Source organism: Labrus bergylta, chromosome 2 (assembly GCF_963930695.1).
Source record: "Labrus bergylta chromosome 2, fLabBer1.1, whole genome shotgun sequence".
NCBI lineage: Eukaryota > Metazoa > Chordata > Actinopteri > Labriformes > Labridae > Labrus > Labrus bergylta.
This window is the reverse complement of record NC_089196.1, coordinates 20,861,434-20,879,653: the sequence shown is the minus strand read 5'-3', so window position 1 is coordinate 20,879,653 and position 18,220 is coordinate 20,861,434.

Here is an 18,220-nt window from a genome sequence, read left to right as displayed (position 1 = left end):
TTGCATACGTTTATTTATTTGTTTTAACAAGTGGGTGAAACAAGCGCCCCTCTCGCGTGCAATGGCTATTACATGTCATTGAACGATTTGTGGTCAATGAATGGCATTCTCATATCACGTCTCCCGAGAGAGGGAATGACAGGTGAAGTCACGCCGTATACATGCAAATATCGGGCGTGTTACCTTGTTTTCCAGTGAACGGGCTGACGCAGCTGTTACAGGGAGGAGAATGGACTTCAGCTGCAAAAACGTGAGTCCCATAAACAAATTGTCTTCCTATCTGATGGCATTTTACCCCCTCCTGTGTCGTTGACTTATGGAGGCCTCGGTGTACTCGTGCTCTGTTTTCATTGATGTTGTGTTATTGCTGCTGAGCCATTGATGCTATGAAGTTACCCTACCTGTTCATTGTGTTTGTTGGTTTGTGAATGAGAGATTATAGAGGGTCTGCAAATCAGTTTTAACATTTATTTCGTCCCTCTTGTGTTTTTATTTAGTGTTGAATAACAGCAAACTAACAATAATAAGAAAAAGAGCTTCTGAATGTTGTGCAGGCCAAAGTGTGTAACTGGTATGAAATATAGTTATGTGTGACTTTATTCTTAAGGTTACAGTCTTGCTTGTATTCTGCACTGTGCAGTATTAGATTTTAACTTAAATGAGAATGAGGTTGCAATGTGGTTTGTTTCATCATATCTCAATGGAAAACTAATTAAACTTTATTTAATCCGAAGCAATGAAAAAAGTAATTTCTTCGAATAATACCTTTTTTGAACGGAGTTTTCTTTAGAGTTATTTAACCTACCTGGTGGTCAAGGGATCTTATATATATATTCCCCTGGTACTAGATTTTGTTACATTTTCATGCCCCAAAAATCTTTGAAATGAAACCCTGTAAAATATTGAAATTATTTGACAAAGGCCAATATTGTCTCTTCTTTCCTCCAAAAGCAATGTTGATCAATTTAGCACAGGAATTTATTGGACTCGTCAGGCTAAAATGACAAAACTGCAAATTAATGTCTTTTTGTATTAATGGTAAATCAACTGCATTCTCTTGCCCCAGTGCTCTACTCAGACTTAAAAGCTCAGACTCACAATAAATAACCCAATTTTATTTATCCAAGTAGCTTGAAATGTAACTGGACAATATGAGTGACTCATGATGATGACTGACACTGACAGCTCCAACACAGCTATTGAAGCAGTTAGATAAACCTGAGCTTAATCTTTAATCGGAAAGATAGATAGATTGATAGATAGACTTTATTGTCTGTCCCAACAGAGACAGAAATTCTCCTTCGACAAGGCTCGAACAATAAACACAACTTACATTAAAAACAGAAGAACGTTAAAAGAGGACTTAAAAACAACAGTTTCTAAAACGGGGGGGGGTCTATTTGATTTTGTTCAGAATGGTTATTGCAGAGGGAATGAAGGAATTTTTTGTAGATGTTTTTCCGGGCCACAGGGACTTTGTAGCGTCTGACTGATGGCAGTAACTGGAAGACTGAGAACAACAAATTCTATACAATTTTTTTTTTTAAAAACAGTTTGTAACTTTACCAACACAAGATGGAATTATTTTTGGTCAATTACAAGTTCGCTGTAATCTACACAAGTCTGTTTTGTTATGTGAGCTTTGACATTGTTGAACACGCGTACAAATGTATCAGTTGCTTCACGTTAGTAACATAACTGTCTACCCGAGTCTGTTGCTGTAAACATAGTTAAACTTAACATTATAGAGCGCTATGTTCACTCCGAAAGCTTCAGTTGTAGTTAGTATGTCTGACTCACACAGCGGGTGCTGCAGTGTAGTCAGTACACAGACACACACTCAATGGAAATTAAAAGTATGTGCGTGTGTGTGTGTGTGTGTGTGTGTGTGTGTGTGTGTGTGGTGCTTAGGGGTGTGTATTTGCACCTGCTTTCTTTTCTTATGAAGGCCAAGTCGCTCAACCAGACAAAAGGGATTGATGGAAAACTTTCATAGTAAGGTTGTATGTTGGATGAAATGTAAGATTTATACATGATTCAATTCATTTGGAGCTTGGCTTTGGTTGGTATCCAAAGGAAATGTGTTAATGGCATTTAGTCCATCTATGTATGATTGTGTCTATGTGGAGCATGTGTGTGTGAGGCCTGTGTGCATGTATTTTTTGATCGGACTATTTGCTAAAATAATAAAATAGAGTTATTTTAAAACAGGCACAGTAATAACAACATTACATTCACCTTGTCAAAATAGACCCATAGTGTTTTTGTTTTGTTAAAGGGGCTATATGTAACTTTTTACATGTATAAATTGTTTTTTATCGCCCATTAATAAGCGAACGGTTAACTGATGTGAAAAAGTAGATGTTCACTGTCTATCTGTGTTGCCTGTATAAAAACAGGGTCGTATTTTCAGAGAAAGCTCCAGGAAGTGACATTTTATGCACGTTCTCAACGTCCTCCTCACTCCGCTCCGCTTACAGAGATCAACAGTACAAACTCATCACACACTCCCGGTCTTCACCTCCACAGCCAGAGGCCGTCTTCCTCACACTTCTATCCGCCCTAGGAGCTCTCAAAGGCAGACAAACTCATCACACACTCCTGCTCTCAGCCAGTGCCTGCAGAGACTGTCGTTTGTAGGATGGAGAATGAATACAGACACACAGACTCCTTCACAGACTTTCACATGTGTATGACCACTTACCTCCTCTGTAAACATTATGCCGGTAAATATGACGAGCACGCGAGGGAGAGTGAGCAACAGGTTACTGGTGCAGTTCGCCTAACGGCCATGCGGTATCACTACGAACGCAGTCTTTTTGAAAGTTACATATAGCCCCTTTAAGGTAAATACACTTTCTACAGTTTCTTACACACACACACACACACACACACACACACACACACACACACACACACACACACACACACACACACACACACACACACATATCATCAACAAACTTCCGATCCAGTTTCATAAAACCCCATTATATGACACCTACATCCAGTTTCGTTTTCTCCGACACAGCTTCTTTTGATCCCCCTCCTACTTTTAAAATAGTAATAACAATACAAATAATAATAATAAGAATAATAAGAATACAATTGATTGTGTGTGTGTTCAACTTAAACACGTGAAATTTTTTTTTCATTAAAATAAGAAAATAAGATAATCTTATTGATCCCCCTTTTGGGGAAATTAACTTTTTATAATAGCTTGAAGGAAAATATATCGTCTATGGGGGACCTTGTGTTTGAGTAATGAGGTTAACGTCAGGTTGATCTACCCCAGAAATAAATCTTTCTTAATTTTTTAACAGAGAGTTATAGGAACCACCCATAAACTAAAACAGACCATTATGCTTTTTTTTCTGGCTGATAGGATGCCTAGGGGCGTAGTTTAGTAAATGTGTCACATACAGTATGTGTATGTAAGTACTGAGGCCTAAACTGACCCTGTGTTTTTCTCCTCTTACTCATTTCTTCTTTCGGTCACCATCAGTTTCCTGTTGAACCAGTCAAAACCTGTAGATGTTCTCCATTATATCTAACATGTTATTCTTTATCCCACAGATTGTCGTTCACACTGACCCTCCATACCTTTGACCATCTATATTGCTCTAACATAGCACCTTTCCCTCTCACTCTCTCTGAGCCGAACTTGCTCATGCACATACGGTATTGCACTCCAATTTGGAGCTACTTTCCATTAACATGTGTTTTGTCCGTCCCTGCAGGCTCTGCTCTGCTTCACAGGTTGATTTACAGCTCTTATCAAATACATATTGCCAAGCGAGTGAGACGTGCAACCTTTCATTTGCACGCCGCCGCCCTGCAAATTCGACACGCAACATTAACAAGAAAAATGACTGCTGCTATGCATGCCAAGAACCTGTGTGTGTGTGTGTGTGTGTGTGTGTGTGTGCGTGTGTGTGCGTGCGTGTGCGTGCGTGTGCGTGCGTGTGCGTGCGTGTGCGTGCGTGTGCATGCGTGTGTGTGCGCGTGTGTGTGTGTGTGTGTTTGAGAGAGGTGAAGAGTGAGAAAGAAAGATGAAGAAAGCCATAAAAGGAAATACTGTGAAGTAAGTGTGTGAGTTTTAGCTTCAACAGCTGTGCAGTTGAGGGAGAAAGACTTTGGACATTTCAAGTTGTGTAATTTATCGTTGCAAATATTGGGGCGGCTGTGGCTCCGTTGGTAGAGTCCGCCGTCTCCTAACCATTAGGTTGGGGTTCAATTCCCAGCCCCTGCAGCTACATGTCCGATGTGTCCTTGGGCAAGACACTTAACCCTAAATTGCTCCTGCTGCTTCGTCGGTGGCATATGGATGTGTATAAATGGGATTAGTTACTTCTGATGGTCACTTTATATAGACAGACAAAAAGACTCAATTTTACAAACATTCTGCTTTTACTGACACTGCTGTGTCAGTAAAAGCATTTTTATGTTGACCCAAAACCAAAGGTAGTTTAAGGATTATTGTTGGCAGGTTGTTGGTCAGTGAACGATTGTGTCAGGGTTCAGGATCATATTGGGCTGTCTGTCATTTATTTTGCGCCCCGCAAGACTCAGTTAAGAGAAAAAGCCATATGTAAATTTTTTCCCACAGATTCCATGAGCACAGTTTAGGATTTTCAAAAGGCTTTTTTATTTATTTCTTACCCTTCAGGGGCTTTGTAAATTAGTGTTGGTATGATTGTTCAAAAGATCTGTGCTTTGACACGTAATGATTGTTGACACCGCCGCATTTAATAATTGAGAGGGTATTGAAACATTCGAGGCACACTGGTTTTAAATGGCCCGTGGGAAGAATGCACATATAACAGTCTGTCCATTCTTGATTAAAAACCCTTTTTTTGTGCTCTTTCTTTCTTATTTTACAGCACACCATGTCTACATATGCCTGACTTATTAATTTTCTCCCGCTGTGTTACTGTGACTTTCATGTCTGCTGTCTTTTCTGTGTTTTTATCACACGCCAACCTTGTTAGCTTGCACTGCCTGGTCTGAGTTAATGATTTGATTGGCTGAGAAGCATCATGTTTGACAATTTCGAAAGTGCATAGGTTTGTGACTTCTCTGACTGCTGAAATCACTGCAGAAAAGGCATCAAACCATGCTGTGTTTAAAATAAAAACGCTCAACAAAATGGGTCCGGATTGTGACATCACGTAAGTGAGGATCTGGTCTGCCAATGGGTGATACCCGCCCCAAATAATAATTTTCATTTTAAACTTCAATATTGCAATAGTTCAAATCAAACAATATCAGTGCCTGCTTTGGCACAATGTCAACAAAAATATAAGCCAAGGCAGTTAAAAAATGTGAACTTTCTTGTTTTTAAGTACCATTAATTACTTTATCAACCTGCACACAAACACATACCAACTCATTTGAAATTCTGTTAACAGTAACACAAGGCAAAATAAGGATTTTACAAATTATCTCGTATAGAACGATTCAAAAAAATGTTTTATCTTAGTATTCTTTCATAATCCAGTTGAATTGTGTGGTGGGGCCTGTATCTGCACACACCCTGGTCACTGTCTGTTCATTCAGGTTTTCTCATCATGTCGTTGTTGTTTGGGGCATTTCTGTGGATTATTGTGTAGAAGCCTACTGTGGAGCTCACAGCAAATGATCCGGAGGTCGTGACTAAAAGAAAATGTGGTGATCAGGTGGCATCGCTGTCTCTCTCGTGTTCTCTGTCGGTCTGTAACAGACACAGACATAATTTTACATCTTAAATGAGATGGCAACGGCATCAAACATCACTATACGTCAACTTGTAAATTTGACCGGCCTGTCTTGTGTCTTGGCTGTGGAGCTGTGTGTATGAATGGAAAACACAGTGACCTACAGTGGGCAGATAAAGAACAGTATGAAAACAAACTAGCTCCATCTTGCATGTTTTTTGTTTTTTTTGCATAGTGAAAGATGTGTGTATTAGTTTGGTAGATCAAATAACGTCTCATTTCTTTTACCCTTATTTTTACATCAGCCATGTTGCTCGCTTCACTTAATCTCTATGTCACTGGACCATCACTTCTTCCTCTCTTGCTTGCGGCAGATTTAGGAACTAGAGATTTAATTAAATGTACGGATTGTGATATAGTTGCTAAAGGCTGTCCTTTTTACCTTTTTTTTTCAACTAGAATAATTCAGTTCAATCTTGTTAAAAGTAGGGCTGCAAGATATATCGTTTCAGCATCGTCATCGCGATGTGTGCCTGCTCAATAGTCACAGCGCAAGGACATGCGATGTGAAGAAGAAAAAAAAATCCGTCTGGAGCCGAAAAATATATTTGAGCCTTTCAATTTAAGTTTATGTAGCCTGTTTACGCCCATTCACATTACTAATAGATCTAAATGAGCATCCATTTATATATTTTACCACATTATGCGACAACTCGCATAGTTAGAGCACCTTCTCAGCGCTCTGTCATCTCACCTGCTGTTATCAGGGTCGGACAGAGCGACGTGCAGCGTGAGTGGTCAAGCGACTGAGAGAGAGGGAGCGGTGAATGTGAGCGGAGCACAGCAGGGATTTTGACAATCTGACAGTTTGCTTATAGTTAACATCACATAAGGGGCTATATTTAACACTTTCGGGGGTTAAAGGCAGCGGCTTCCAGATCTGCGCGTTCAACTTTGTCTTCAGTCAGAACAGGCTGCAGAGGGGCCGCAGCACATTAATATATTTAGTAAATGTCCCCGTAATATTATTTGGTCGCGGAGGGTAACTTAAATGATGGAACCTCAGTGCATGAGCGCGTTATTAAAAAGTCTGACCTGATGTGAGAAGAATCACTTGCAGGAAATACTATAGATCAATATCGATAGGCTAATTAACGGATATCAACATGATTAAAACTCTTTGCAAAGGAGGCAGAGAGAGACAGGGGCAATCAGGTGAGAGTCAGGGAGAATTCAGCTGAACAGAGTGAAGCAGTAAACTTGAAAAAATATCGCACTATATATCGCAGGAAACAAAAATATTGCAATGTCATTTTTTTCTCAATATTGTGCAGCCCTAGTTAAAAGTCTAACTACTCAAGTGCTTCTCTGTTTTCACTTCAATTACATTTCTTTTGTAAAATGATACTGTTATTTTTTTTTCTCCTGATATCCAATATTCTACAATAGTAAAACAAACTGCAAGACTAAAGCAGCGTTTTAGTTATCAGATTGTGCATGAGCACCAACAGTTTTGATATCAAGAGAAAATGTTACTGTCCTCACTTTTATTTAGGAGAAATAACTGGATCTGAAGGTTTTCAGCAAGCCTTGCTGCTCTGCAGAAATGAAAGCACTGACTGTAAACAGCACAAGACACTGAGGTGCTTGTAAGTCCATTAGAAAGCTGACTTATCCCGGACTACCCATCTATCCTGTTTAAATTGATGAATGGCCAGTCAGGGAGTTTGTTGCAATGCAGTAGCTTTTTTCCAAGCTTTTAAAAACTACTGTATTCCAACTGTTACAAAATACCCATAAATTCCCTTTTATGAAAACTGATCAGCGACATAAAACTTTTTCTAAAAGCCATCTTGGCAGTCTAAACCTTATCTTAATGTTACGTTTTTTATTCATTAATAGTTAAGGACACAAGCAGGACTAATCTCAGGTTAGGAGCTGGTCTGCAGCAATATGCTGTAGAGGTGTGAGAAATGGGCAGTGACTTGGTGTATGACAATGGCTTACAGTCAAACTCACTCACAGACACACAAACAAGCCCAGCGGTGTAATTCATGGCCCATTAATCGCTGTGTGACCTTCCTGAGGTGTTCAGTGATCCACAGCTTCTATAGGCTAATACATGAAGTCCTTCTATACACACACACACACACACACAAACACAAACACTAAAGCCTATCAAGTATTATACAGAAATCATGGTGTTTAGATTATATTATTATTCAATGTTTACACACATTTTTACAGGTAGATATAGGTACATACATATACTGCAGTAACTAATGGCCTCATTAATACTCACGAATACAGGTATGACGAAAACATGCAATTTGAGCAAAACATAAAAACTGACTCACAAATATGGAATAAAATGTACACCTACTGTACGCCTACACACGGATGACCAAAATCTAAAGTACACATGGCTAGTGTTTCAGTGCAATTGGCTCACTCTGTTGGTGCAAAAATACATGTACGCACACACACACACACACACGACATACCTGTGTTCAGCCCAGTCTCCTGCAAAATCTGCCCCACCTCCCCTATTAGGAGTCCAGCAAAGTCTGCCATGATTTATGACACTGTGTGTGTGTGTGTGTGTGTGTGTGTGTGTGTGTGTGTGTGTGTGTGTGTATGTGTGTGTGCATGTGTTTACATAAGGCCCTACTAATAAGCTATGGGAGGACAGCATGTGTGCAGGAGCAAAAGTGATATGACTTGTTATGTCGGTGTGTGTGGGTGTGTGATGTATGACATGTTCAGTCAGACTCAGAGCCCTAAATGGCTCCTCATCCATTCAACTCTTCTCTACTTAATGACAACTTGAGATTGGAGAGAAGAAAAAAGAGACTTCAAATGAGGCTGAGAATGACAAAACAGAGAAAAGAGATTTCGGCAGACACACATTACAAAAAGGATAAAAACTTGTCATCAGGGATATCAAAACGATACTACGCTGTTATTTTAATAATCAACAGTATCAAATCTTAAAATAATATACAGATCTTCAGTCATATTTTGTTACCAAAAGCTGCTGCAAAGAAAGAGAGAACACTGTCTCTCATAATTTAATTACTCACAAACTATTTATATTTTTTAATTTAATCCAAAACACTTGGACTTGGAGGTGGTCATCTAGGTTTTCTGGGTTGTGTTCATCTCAGTTCTGAATGGTATGACTCTGTGGTGAGAGCTGTCCATGAGTCTGTTGTAACTGCCACTTTTGTCAACAGCCCTCAATTCTTCAGCGCTTTCCTCATACATCTTTTCCAATCTCGTAGCTGTTGTTCGCCTCGATGGTGGCTTGTACTCAAGCTCAGCAAATGCAGTCAACTCACGTAAGCCTTCTACTTTACCAAAACTTTGAAGGAGCATTTCTAAAGTCACATTTTCTGTTATTAGAATGGTTAATCTTCAACGCTCTGTCATCATCACAACCTTGTGTGTGGGTTTGCAAATGATATTATGTAAGACCAGCTGTCTGTCTATACTGTAATCTCGTTGTGCTTTAAGCGCGTGTGGTTTAGCATTGAACTAGTATTTCCATGATATGCAAGTTGAAAGCCACATATCTTCCACTCTACATCATCATCACATTTTTTGTCAAAGTACTTTCAGAGATCATTTTTACAGTTTTCTCTACTTAGTAGTTACATATACAGAGATATCAAACAAACTAAACAAATTTAAAACTTACACACAAAGGAGTTAATGGTGAAGTAGTTAATTCCTGAAAGTTTACAAGATTATTCAGCAAGGGGAAGTAAATTATACTAAAAGCAAAAGCATGCCCTACCATGTGCCAGGACAAATATTAAGAGTTTGGCATTGCTGTGTGCTGCCAGTTTGTTAAGAAACTAGACTTTGAGGACCCAGGCTGGATAATGAGACCCACCAGCATGATGCCATGTGGTTGGAATTCATTCCACACATTTTTAGGATAATAATTTCCACCAAGTTTTCTTTTCTTGGCAGAAAGATGCTTTTAGAGCTTTACCATCCAGCTGTCTGAATGCTATTCATTAAGTCTGGTATGCTTACTAATTGCTTGGTTATATTAAAACTACTCAATAGTTAAATGAAGAGAACATTTTTGGTTAGTTTTTGCCTCTTTGCTGGCTTGCTTAGTTATCATTAGTGATAGCCTGATAAGGTGTAGAACATGTTCCAAAGTGGTGAAGGAAAACTACTGACAAACATCAACTAAGAACAAAAAGATACAATATGTAGAATTGTTACACTAAAGTATTTACATTAATTACAATACATTTCTGATTGTTTTAAGCTGTAACCACCGACTGATACCTACAGACAAGGTGAGACGAAATAGAGCAAAAAGTGGTGTTTCCGCTGATCATGTGTGGCCTGAATCCTTGGGGGTAATCCAAACAGATGCAAAAAGTTTTTCAATTTTTTTATTTAATTAAACGGTAGAAAACGGTGCATTGTTAAGGTGCAGAATATAGACAAACACCATGCTAAATGGATCACTCACATCTCGTCTGCTCTACTCTACTGGATCTCTTCCCCACTCTTGCCTTACCCCTACCAGATTGCCACTTTAAGCACACCTCACTGTGGTATTGTTTCTCTTCTTCTGTAAAGTCGCAAGAACTCACTGTTGAGTGTAACTAGTGCTGGGAAATATGGCCTAAATTTGATATCACAATATTTTTTTGCCTAATGTCGATATTCGATATGACTCAATATTTATCATATTAAAGTTTATAAATGTAGCCTATAAAACTGAATCTCCACTGTATAAAAAAAATATATCACTGGCCCGACCATTGTTACCGCTGGCCCAGGAACATTACTTTTGATTTGAAGAATAACAGTCACCAATTTTCTCTTGAACCATTCTGATGCAAAAGTAAATCACAGCTTGTATTTAAGTAATTGAGCTCTAATTATAAAAATATTGTGTATTTTTTCTTATATTTATGTGCTCCTGTTTATTCACCATGGTAACTGTAAGAGTCTACTTAATCTGACTGATATTAATATGAGGCTGTGATAGAGCTGGAATCTCTCCTTCTTTCTTCACTGTAAGAAACTCTTCATCCTTAGGTCTTTACTTTAGGAGCTCTCTTAAGGGCTATGATGCTTTGTGAATAACTTTTATCTTTACCATGATCTAGTCTTTAACTTTAACGTCTTCCAGCTCCTCCAGCTGTCGATGTTTCCTTTTCAGCATTAATTAAATATTGATCGAATCGAGCTTCACGTTATATCGCCCAGCACTAAGTGTAACATGCATGTACAAGTGTCTTCATAGCTGGTGTGTGCAAGTCATGATTTGAGTCGTCTTTTGGTTCGTGTTTGAACAGATCTGTGTATGTTTGACTATGAATTTTAGAGCATGCAAATTTCCTCATGAGAGTTGGTGACATTTTACGGTGTGTGTGAGTGTGTGCACTGCAGGTCTTTGTGGATTTGTGCTACAGCTGCAGGTGCCTTATTTGTGTGTGTGTGTGTGCTAACTTCAGTGCGTGCATCTCTCTGTGCATCCAGAATATACCCTGTGTGTACATGTGTTTGTGTCTGCGCATGTTTGTTCCTGTATCTCTGGTGGTCCTACAAATAGCTGTTACAAATTACATCCCAGCATCAACCATCTATCTATCTGTGTGTGTGTGTCTGTGTGTGTGTGCGTGCGTGCGTGCGTACGTTTCGGTGTGTGAGTGTCTGTGTGTGCCATCCCTACATGACCATTCTTGGTGAAAATTACTTTTCTTCGCTACGCTTGACGTTTCTTTACACTCTTTTTTTTCTCCCTCTCATCCTCCCTTCAGGTTGCTCTGTGCCTCGATACTGTAAGACTTATTTACATTCACAGCCCAGCTCAATCCCGCGGGAGTCCCACAGTCGTCCAGCGTGTTGCCTTGACAGAGACAAGCGATGCATTGTGCTGCAGGCCTATCCTACCTCTCTTAAGTTTTGGCTCAGTTTGTCTTCTCTTTCTGGGTCACAATTTATTTTTCTCTCTCCTTCTCCTTGCTCTTCTCTCTGCCTTTCTTTGCCAAACTCAGACATTACATCAGCCATATTTTATTTATTTTTTGTTATCAACAAATTCCCCAAAGGGACAAAACTAACAACGGAATTGTCAAAGTGTTTCCCGTGCTGCCACAGCCTCATATAGCTTCTGCCTTCATGTAATTGAAATCCACTGTATTGCAACACTTTCAAAGCCACACTGTTTGCCTTTGGGTATATTTTTTATTTATGTTATAATGCAAGTATAGTTCCTGTCTTTTAGTTAACAAATGATGCTTCCAGTATTCCAGTTTTGTTTCAGTTGACAATATTTTTTTATTTTAGCAGGGAGGACCCACTGAGACTGAGGTCTCTTTTCCAGGGGTGCCCTGCAGCAATACAAAAATAGAAACAGCACAAATATAAACATATTAACAGTTAACAATAATAGACACTGAAACACATATTAGCTATCCTCTGAAGGTCATTCCATATTCTGGGTGCAGCATTCGGTATTTTCAAAATGATCCAGTTTTGAGACCTAGTCAAAAAAAATTTCATTGTTAGTTAGTGAGGTGATGAAGTAATTTGATTTCGCTTTCTTTATTAACCCAGAGCATTTGTTTCTGAGCTTTCGAAAAAAGCTGCCGAAAAACTCAGAGTTAGTCTCTCTGGCTCGTTGCCATGCTTTGTCTCTGTTGTATAGCTCATTTGATAACCCAGTTGAAAACCAGGGGTTTGATCTATTTTTTACCTTTAGTCTCTGAAGGGGGACCTGCTTATTTAAAGTAGAATTAAAGGGCTTACAAAAAATATGGGAGAGCCAGATCTGGCTCAGGAATGCAAGTAATACTTAAAAGATCACTTATGAGAAGATCAGACAAAAATGCTTGTTCGCTAAAATTTCTAAAATTTCTTTAGGTAACAAAACGAGCTGGAGCTTTAATGGCCCTTTAATCCCTGATGCAAGCCACTGGAGAGTGGTCGCTGATTTCTTGGGGGAATACACCGCTATTGATATATTTGTGTGGTCTGTTTGTTAAAATTACATCAATAAGAGTGGATTCCACCATTGTGGAAGTTCATAAATCCTGCATTAACATCAACAGCAATACATTCAAACTGATCTGGAACTGATTCATTAATTAAAACAGTTACAGCAAAGTTTGATTTAATATAAACAGCTACCCCCCCTCCACGTCTTTTCCTGTCACATCTATAGGTATTGTAACCATCCAATGTCACATCACAGTCTGGGGTTGAGTTTGTTAGCCATGATTCAGTGATAACAGAAATATCTGGATCGGTCTGAGAAGCCCAAATTCTTTTTCAATCAATTCAATTTTAGGCAATAGACTTCTAGTATTTAAGAGCGTTCCCATTCCATGCTTGCATTTGCGGAACACACTTGGGGTTAATATATTATTTGCTAAAACATTCTCAACCAAAATACATTTATTTCCAATTAAATTACTAGAAGATGGCAACTCTGTTTGAGGATTTTTTAGGGATTCTGTAAGATATTCTAACGGATATATGTGCGCTTGTAGGTCCATTTTTGCTCATGTTGTTCATTGAATCATCAGAATGTTGTCCAGGGGGAGTTCTTTGTGAAGAGCTATAGGTCAGCTGTTGAGCCAGGCCACAAGGGGGATCTGCTGAGCTTGATTGAAGTCCTTGTAGTGACATTGTGGCGAGATAGAGGACAAGGTGATGACCGGAAATAGCTGGTTAAGATTGTGTTCTATAACTAACTGGACATGTGGGTAGTCAGACTGATGGAGTGCTTTCCACAGTATTAAGTATATTGTTTGTTAAAGTATGCGCACCAAGGCGGCAAAGATGGATGCCATCTAGGGAAAAAAACGATGGACGATTCCATAAAAGATTCAAATTGTCAACAAAAAACATGCCGTGTGCGATACTGGCAGTCTGGAGCCATGTGTGGGGGCTAAGAACCTTGCTAAAACGACCGACCCCTCGACTGAGTGGAGTAATAGGACCAGAGATAAAAACACGCTTGCCATTGTTTTCAAGCGTATCAAGGAGCCTGCTAAAATCTTGTTTTAAAATCTCAGAGGGCAGCCAACGTGGATAACGATATTCCTAGCATGGTGATGTTTAGCCATTAGTCTGGGTACCCTCTCCAGGATGTCAGCCACCTTGGCACCTGGAAAGCAGCAAGTCTTCGTGGAAGTTCCCCTGACGTGCCTCACTATAGAATCACCGATCACGAGAGTGAGTGGAGAGGCAACTGGTGGTGGTGCCAATTTGTCATGCGATGAGGAAGCCACGAAAGGAGGACAGCCAAAGGAATGAGAGGAGGGAAATCTCCGCGGTGCAGGAGTGTAGTTTGGCCGTGAGCGTCTAGGAGTGGGGCGAGTTTGTTGCCCAGGTAAACCAAGACGTTGTGTGAGTTCGCTTGTCAATCTCCTGGGAGGCGATTGAAAGTTACCAGCCAGTAGAGGAAACTCACTCAAGTTAAAAATGTCATACCTATTATGCAGCTGCAGGTCATGAGTCTCAGGATGATGAAAGGAGATGCTCCTTATCTTCTTTTTATTATCCCCAACAACAATCCAAAGCTCCTCATGCGATGGAGTGGAACTCACCGGGGCTTTCGGTTTAACCCTGAGCCGAAGCCAGCGATAATTGGGAGCTGCACCTGGAGTAGGATCCGAAGCCATGGAGGGAGCAGCGGCGGCTGTGGGAGGTGTCAAGGCTGTGGTGCGGCCGGTGGTGCGGTAGCATTGTAAGGAGCCGTATCGTCCATCTCACCGGCAGTGCTGGTGGCTTGTGTGGGGCTGAAAAGGATTGTATCCAAGTGCTTCTCGGCTTCTTTGATTTTGTAGAGTCGGAGACTTTCTTAGCGAGACTGAAGCAGCTCTGGCAGCTAGACGGTGAGGTGAGTGGAGCCATGTTTCCTGAACGTCAAGGTAACAATCAAGGTAACCGATGATTGAAATTCCACGCACAGTACAAAATAAGGTTAAAAGTAAACAGCACATAAAAAGTTCAGTGCAAAAATGCTGCTTAAAACTAGTTAAAAGAGACGGTTTGTAACTGAGTGATTCGGGAACCCCCACTTCCTAGTCTGCGTCAGTGCTGACACTGCAGGAGTTGCGGGATGCACAGCTGAAACTCTTGTTTCACAGAGTTACTGCACAGGGATTGCTCTTGACGCTGTCTATATTAAACATGTTCATTGTAGTGGAGTATGTTTAGGTCAAGTTGGTATTTGTTAAGATTAGGACGCGCATCTCTCTTTTTAACTCACTCTTATTGACAGATTGAGAAATGAAGAAAAGAAAAGAAGTCCTGACAAATTTTATACAATTTCAGGACACTGAGTTTGTGGAATTCCTGAACTTGCATCTCACCCATGTACTGTCACAACTCACAGTTGTTTGTTTCAAGGGGAAGGAGGTGCCTGGGTAGAGCTTGCAGGAAGGGACAAAGTCTTAAGTAATGGTCATGTTATTACGTTAATATCCCAACAACATGAATAAGGAGGTTTCTGCAATACAAACACAACAATGGAAAACAATATACAGGCATTGAAGATATTTTGTATTTACCGAGGTTGGGCCCATGTTTTTCCGGCTTCCTCCTGAAACTCCAATGACAGTAAAAATATGGCCTGGTAATTGCAGTGGTGCTGGGTTTGGTCCTGGGATACCATCCATCTCAAGACTACCAAACCACTTTTCAGGAAGCAACCACTGGAACTGATTTACCTCCGAATGTATTTGAGGCAACACTCACTGCTTCCTTTTACCCTCCATGTTGTGCACAAATTTTTAACTTCTTTTCATAATCTGTTTTGTTTTGTAATCCCTTTCAATCTGGGCACACTTCGTTTTGTTTATTCATTTTTTGTTCATCCTCCACCACTCTATCTTCCTTTAAGTAATTTTCAGATTGTCTTTTTTCTATTGAATAAGCGGTAAAGTTAGTTTATAGCTCTATTGTTGTTCCTGAGAATGACCCGCTCTTTACTTAAACTAATTAAGTTGTTGTTAGGCCACATCAATTCTAGACATAAAACAATTTGGGCATTAAAAGTTCTATTGTGTTCAAGGTGGGGTTGAACAAATCTCTAGATTGTGTTTATGTGGGCAATAAAGGAAAACTTTAGAAAGAATAAATGTGCCCATATGTCTCTGTGAGCATGTGTGAGTTATTTGTCTTAAGATATGTATATTCATTGGATTAAACAGGGATGGTGCATGTGAGCCGGCTGTGCTATAAAGCGTTTGGATGGTGTTTGGGCTTCTGTGTTTGTGTGGTTGGGTGTGTGATATCAGTGAAGTTTGAGGCCTTCCTTTTTTGAGAGGCTGAAAGGATGTTATGTTCCATTTTAGGAGGCAGCCATGCTTGTAAATGGCTTGATGTTTTGCTGCAGCAGAGAGGAAACATGCACAAGAGATGAAAAGTGTTTGAAAATGGAGAAAAATCAACGACAAAAGGTGAAAGTGGGCTGATTTGAAAAGGAGTGTCTCCTTTGTTGCTTTCTCTCTTTCTTTTTCTCTACCTGCTCTTCTCTAGCTGAGTGATTGTGGCTTTCCGGTGTTTTAGATTGTGCAGAGAAGCACATGTCTTTCTTTTCTTGTCAGTTTCTTTTTCAGAACGCTGTCTTAAATCACCAGATCAAAGTGGGAACCTCAATATTTTTGGCGCTCAGACGAGCGAGCAAAGAAAGTTTCTGGACCAAATCATTTCCCCTCAAGTGACAAGTCTGTCTCTGTTTTTGGTTCCCTATCAAAGCAAAATGAAATTCTTTTATTTCACATCCACTGACAGTATCAAACGGGTTGAGGAGAAAAGGCATTGTTCCCTCTTTGGAAGTGTCCTCTGCTGCCACTGAATCGTGCTTATGTATGTTTGAACTGCAACATTTTTTATTTATTTTTTGGCCCAGATCATATATCAACATGATACAACGTGGTATTTTAAATTGTCCATTCAGCTTTCTGACATAATGTATGGCTCAAAGCTTCTTGATTCTTTCAAAACTTTGTGCTAAAAGAAACTCTAAGGACCTCCCTTAATGTTGTCAGCATGATGCGTTCACTTTAGTATACATGGCACCTTAAGCCAGAACAAATATGATAGTGCTTCATTGTGGGAAACAAGGCGCAAGTTACCTGTGAGAAATGTATTGGATGAATGCAGGCAGTAGGCTTGTAAAACCCATTTTACCATGGTTCCAATAATTTTTTTAAGGGGTCTTTTTGTCTTCGTTAGAGGTTGGATCCAAACCCACGGACGCTGCAATGAGGACTGTAGCCTAGTCTGTGCACAGGGTGCAACATAACAGTTAGACTATCAGGAGCCCCAGTACATCATGTTGGTTATCACTTTCCAGCCATAGGCATTACCAAAGGAACAGTGCCTTTCAGGATCACTGGCCCCACCATTGCAACCAACAGCCCAGGAACATGGTGTTTGATTGAAAAATAACAGTCAGGAACTTACTCTCAAAAATGAAGAAATTAACCAATCTATTTATGCAGAAGAGAGTAACAAGTCATTCCTACAATATTCAAGCAAAACTATTTTATCTTTTCTACACTCAGTTTGCTTGTCCGCATTTGGCGACATAGCACAGCAGATTTGCGCAAAAGACTACATTTTTAGATGCATCATGTCCCAGCCAACTCAAGCTGTTAAGCATTGTGGCAGGAACTTTATCACTCTTCTGTTTTCATACTCTGTCACTCTCCCTTGACTCTTTGGGTGTTTTTCTTTTTTTTTCTTTTTTTTTTTTCTTTTTTTCCTGGATTTTGATAAGGAACTAGTGATTTTTTTTTTTTTTTAACCTTAAATCATTCTAGTTTTTGAAACAAATCTGCAGTACAATCTGAGTGTATAATCGGAAAGCAGCAAGTGCACTCACAGGAGGGACTGCAGTGAAGTTATCAGCAGCAGCTGCCTTTCAACTATGACACATGCAAAAGTAATGATGATGATCTCTCAACAATTACTGACAAAACACCAGCAATGTTTCCCACAGAATGACGAGATACCTGGGCGGTGGAGTATGCGCAGGGAGGGGGGGGTGAAGGAGATCACCATACTTTCCTTTTTTTTTTCACTCTATATTCCGTTATTTATAGTAGTTCAGCACAGAATCAGCAGCAAGCACCTGTACATTAACATTTTTAATACAAAGCCATGAGGAGCTTCAGTTTTGATATGAGCCCACCCATGTATCGTCTATGTGTGGGAAACACTGACCAGTATTACAGGAAAACAATATGGAATTATGAATTTTGTGTCTGTTTTTTAAGTTTTAACGTATTATATGGACTTGCCCGAGCGGGCCAGTGGAACATGCAATCAGCTGCCAGTTAAAATGTCTAGCTCTGATCAATGACTCTTTACATCCTATAAACACATACAATTCAAGACATGTTTAATTTCCATCTATTTTTAGTTGAGAGTCAATCATATACATATATAATATTTAGCCCACTGCATGTGTTACTATCTAATGTTGTCTCTTATCCAGAGGTTTTTCACATTCTGACAGCATATAA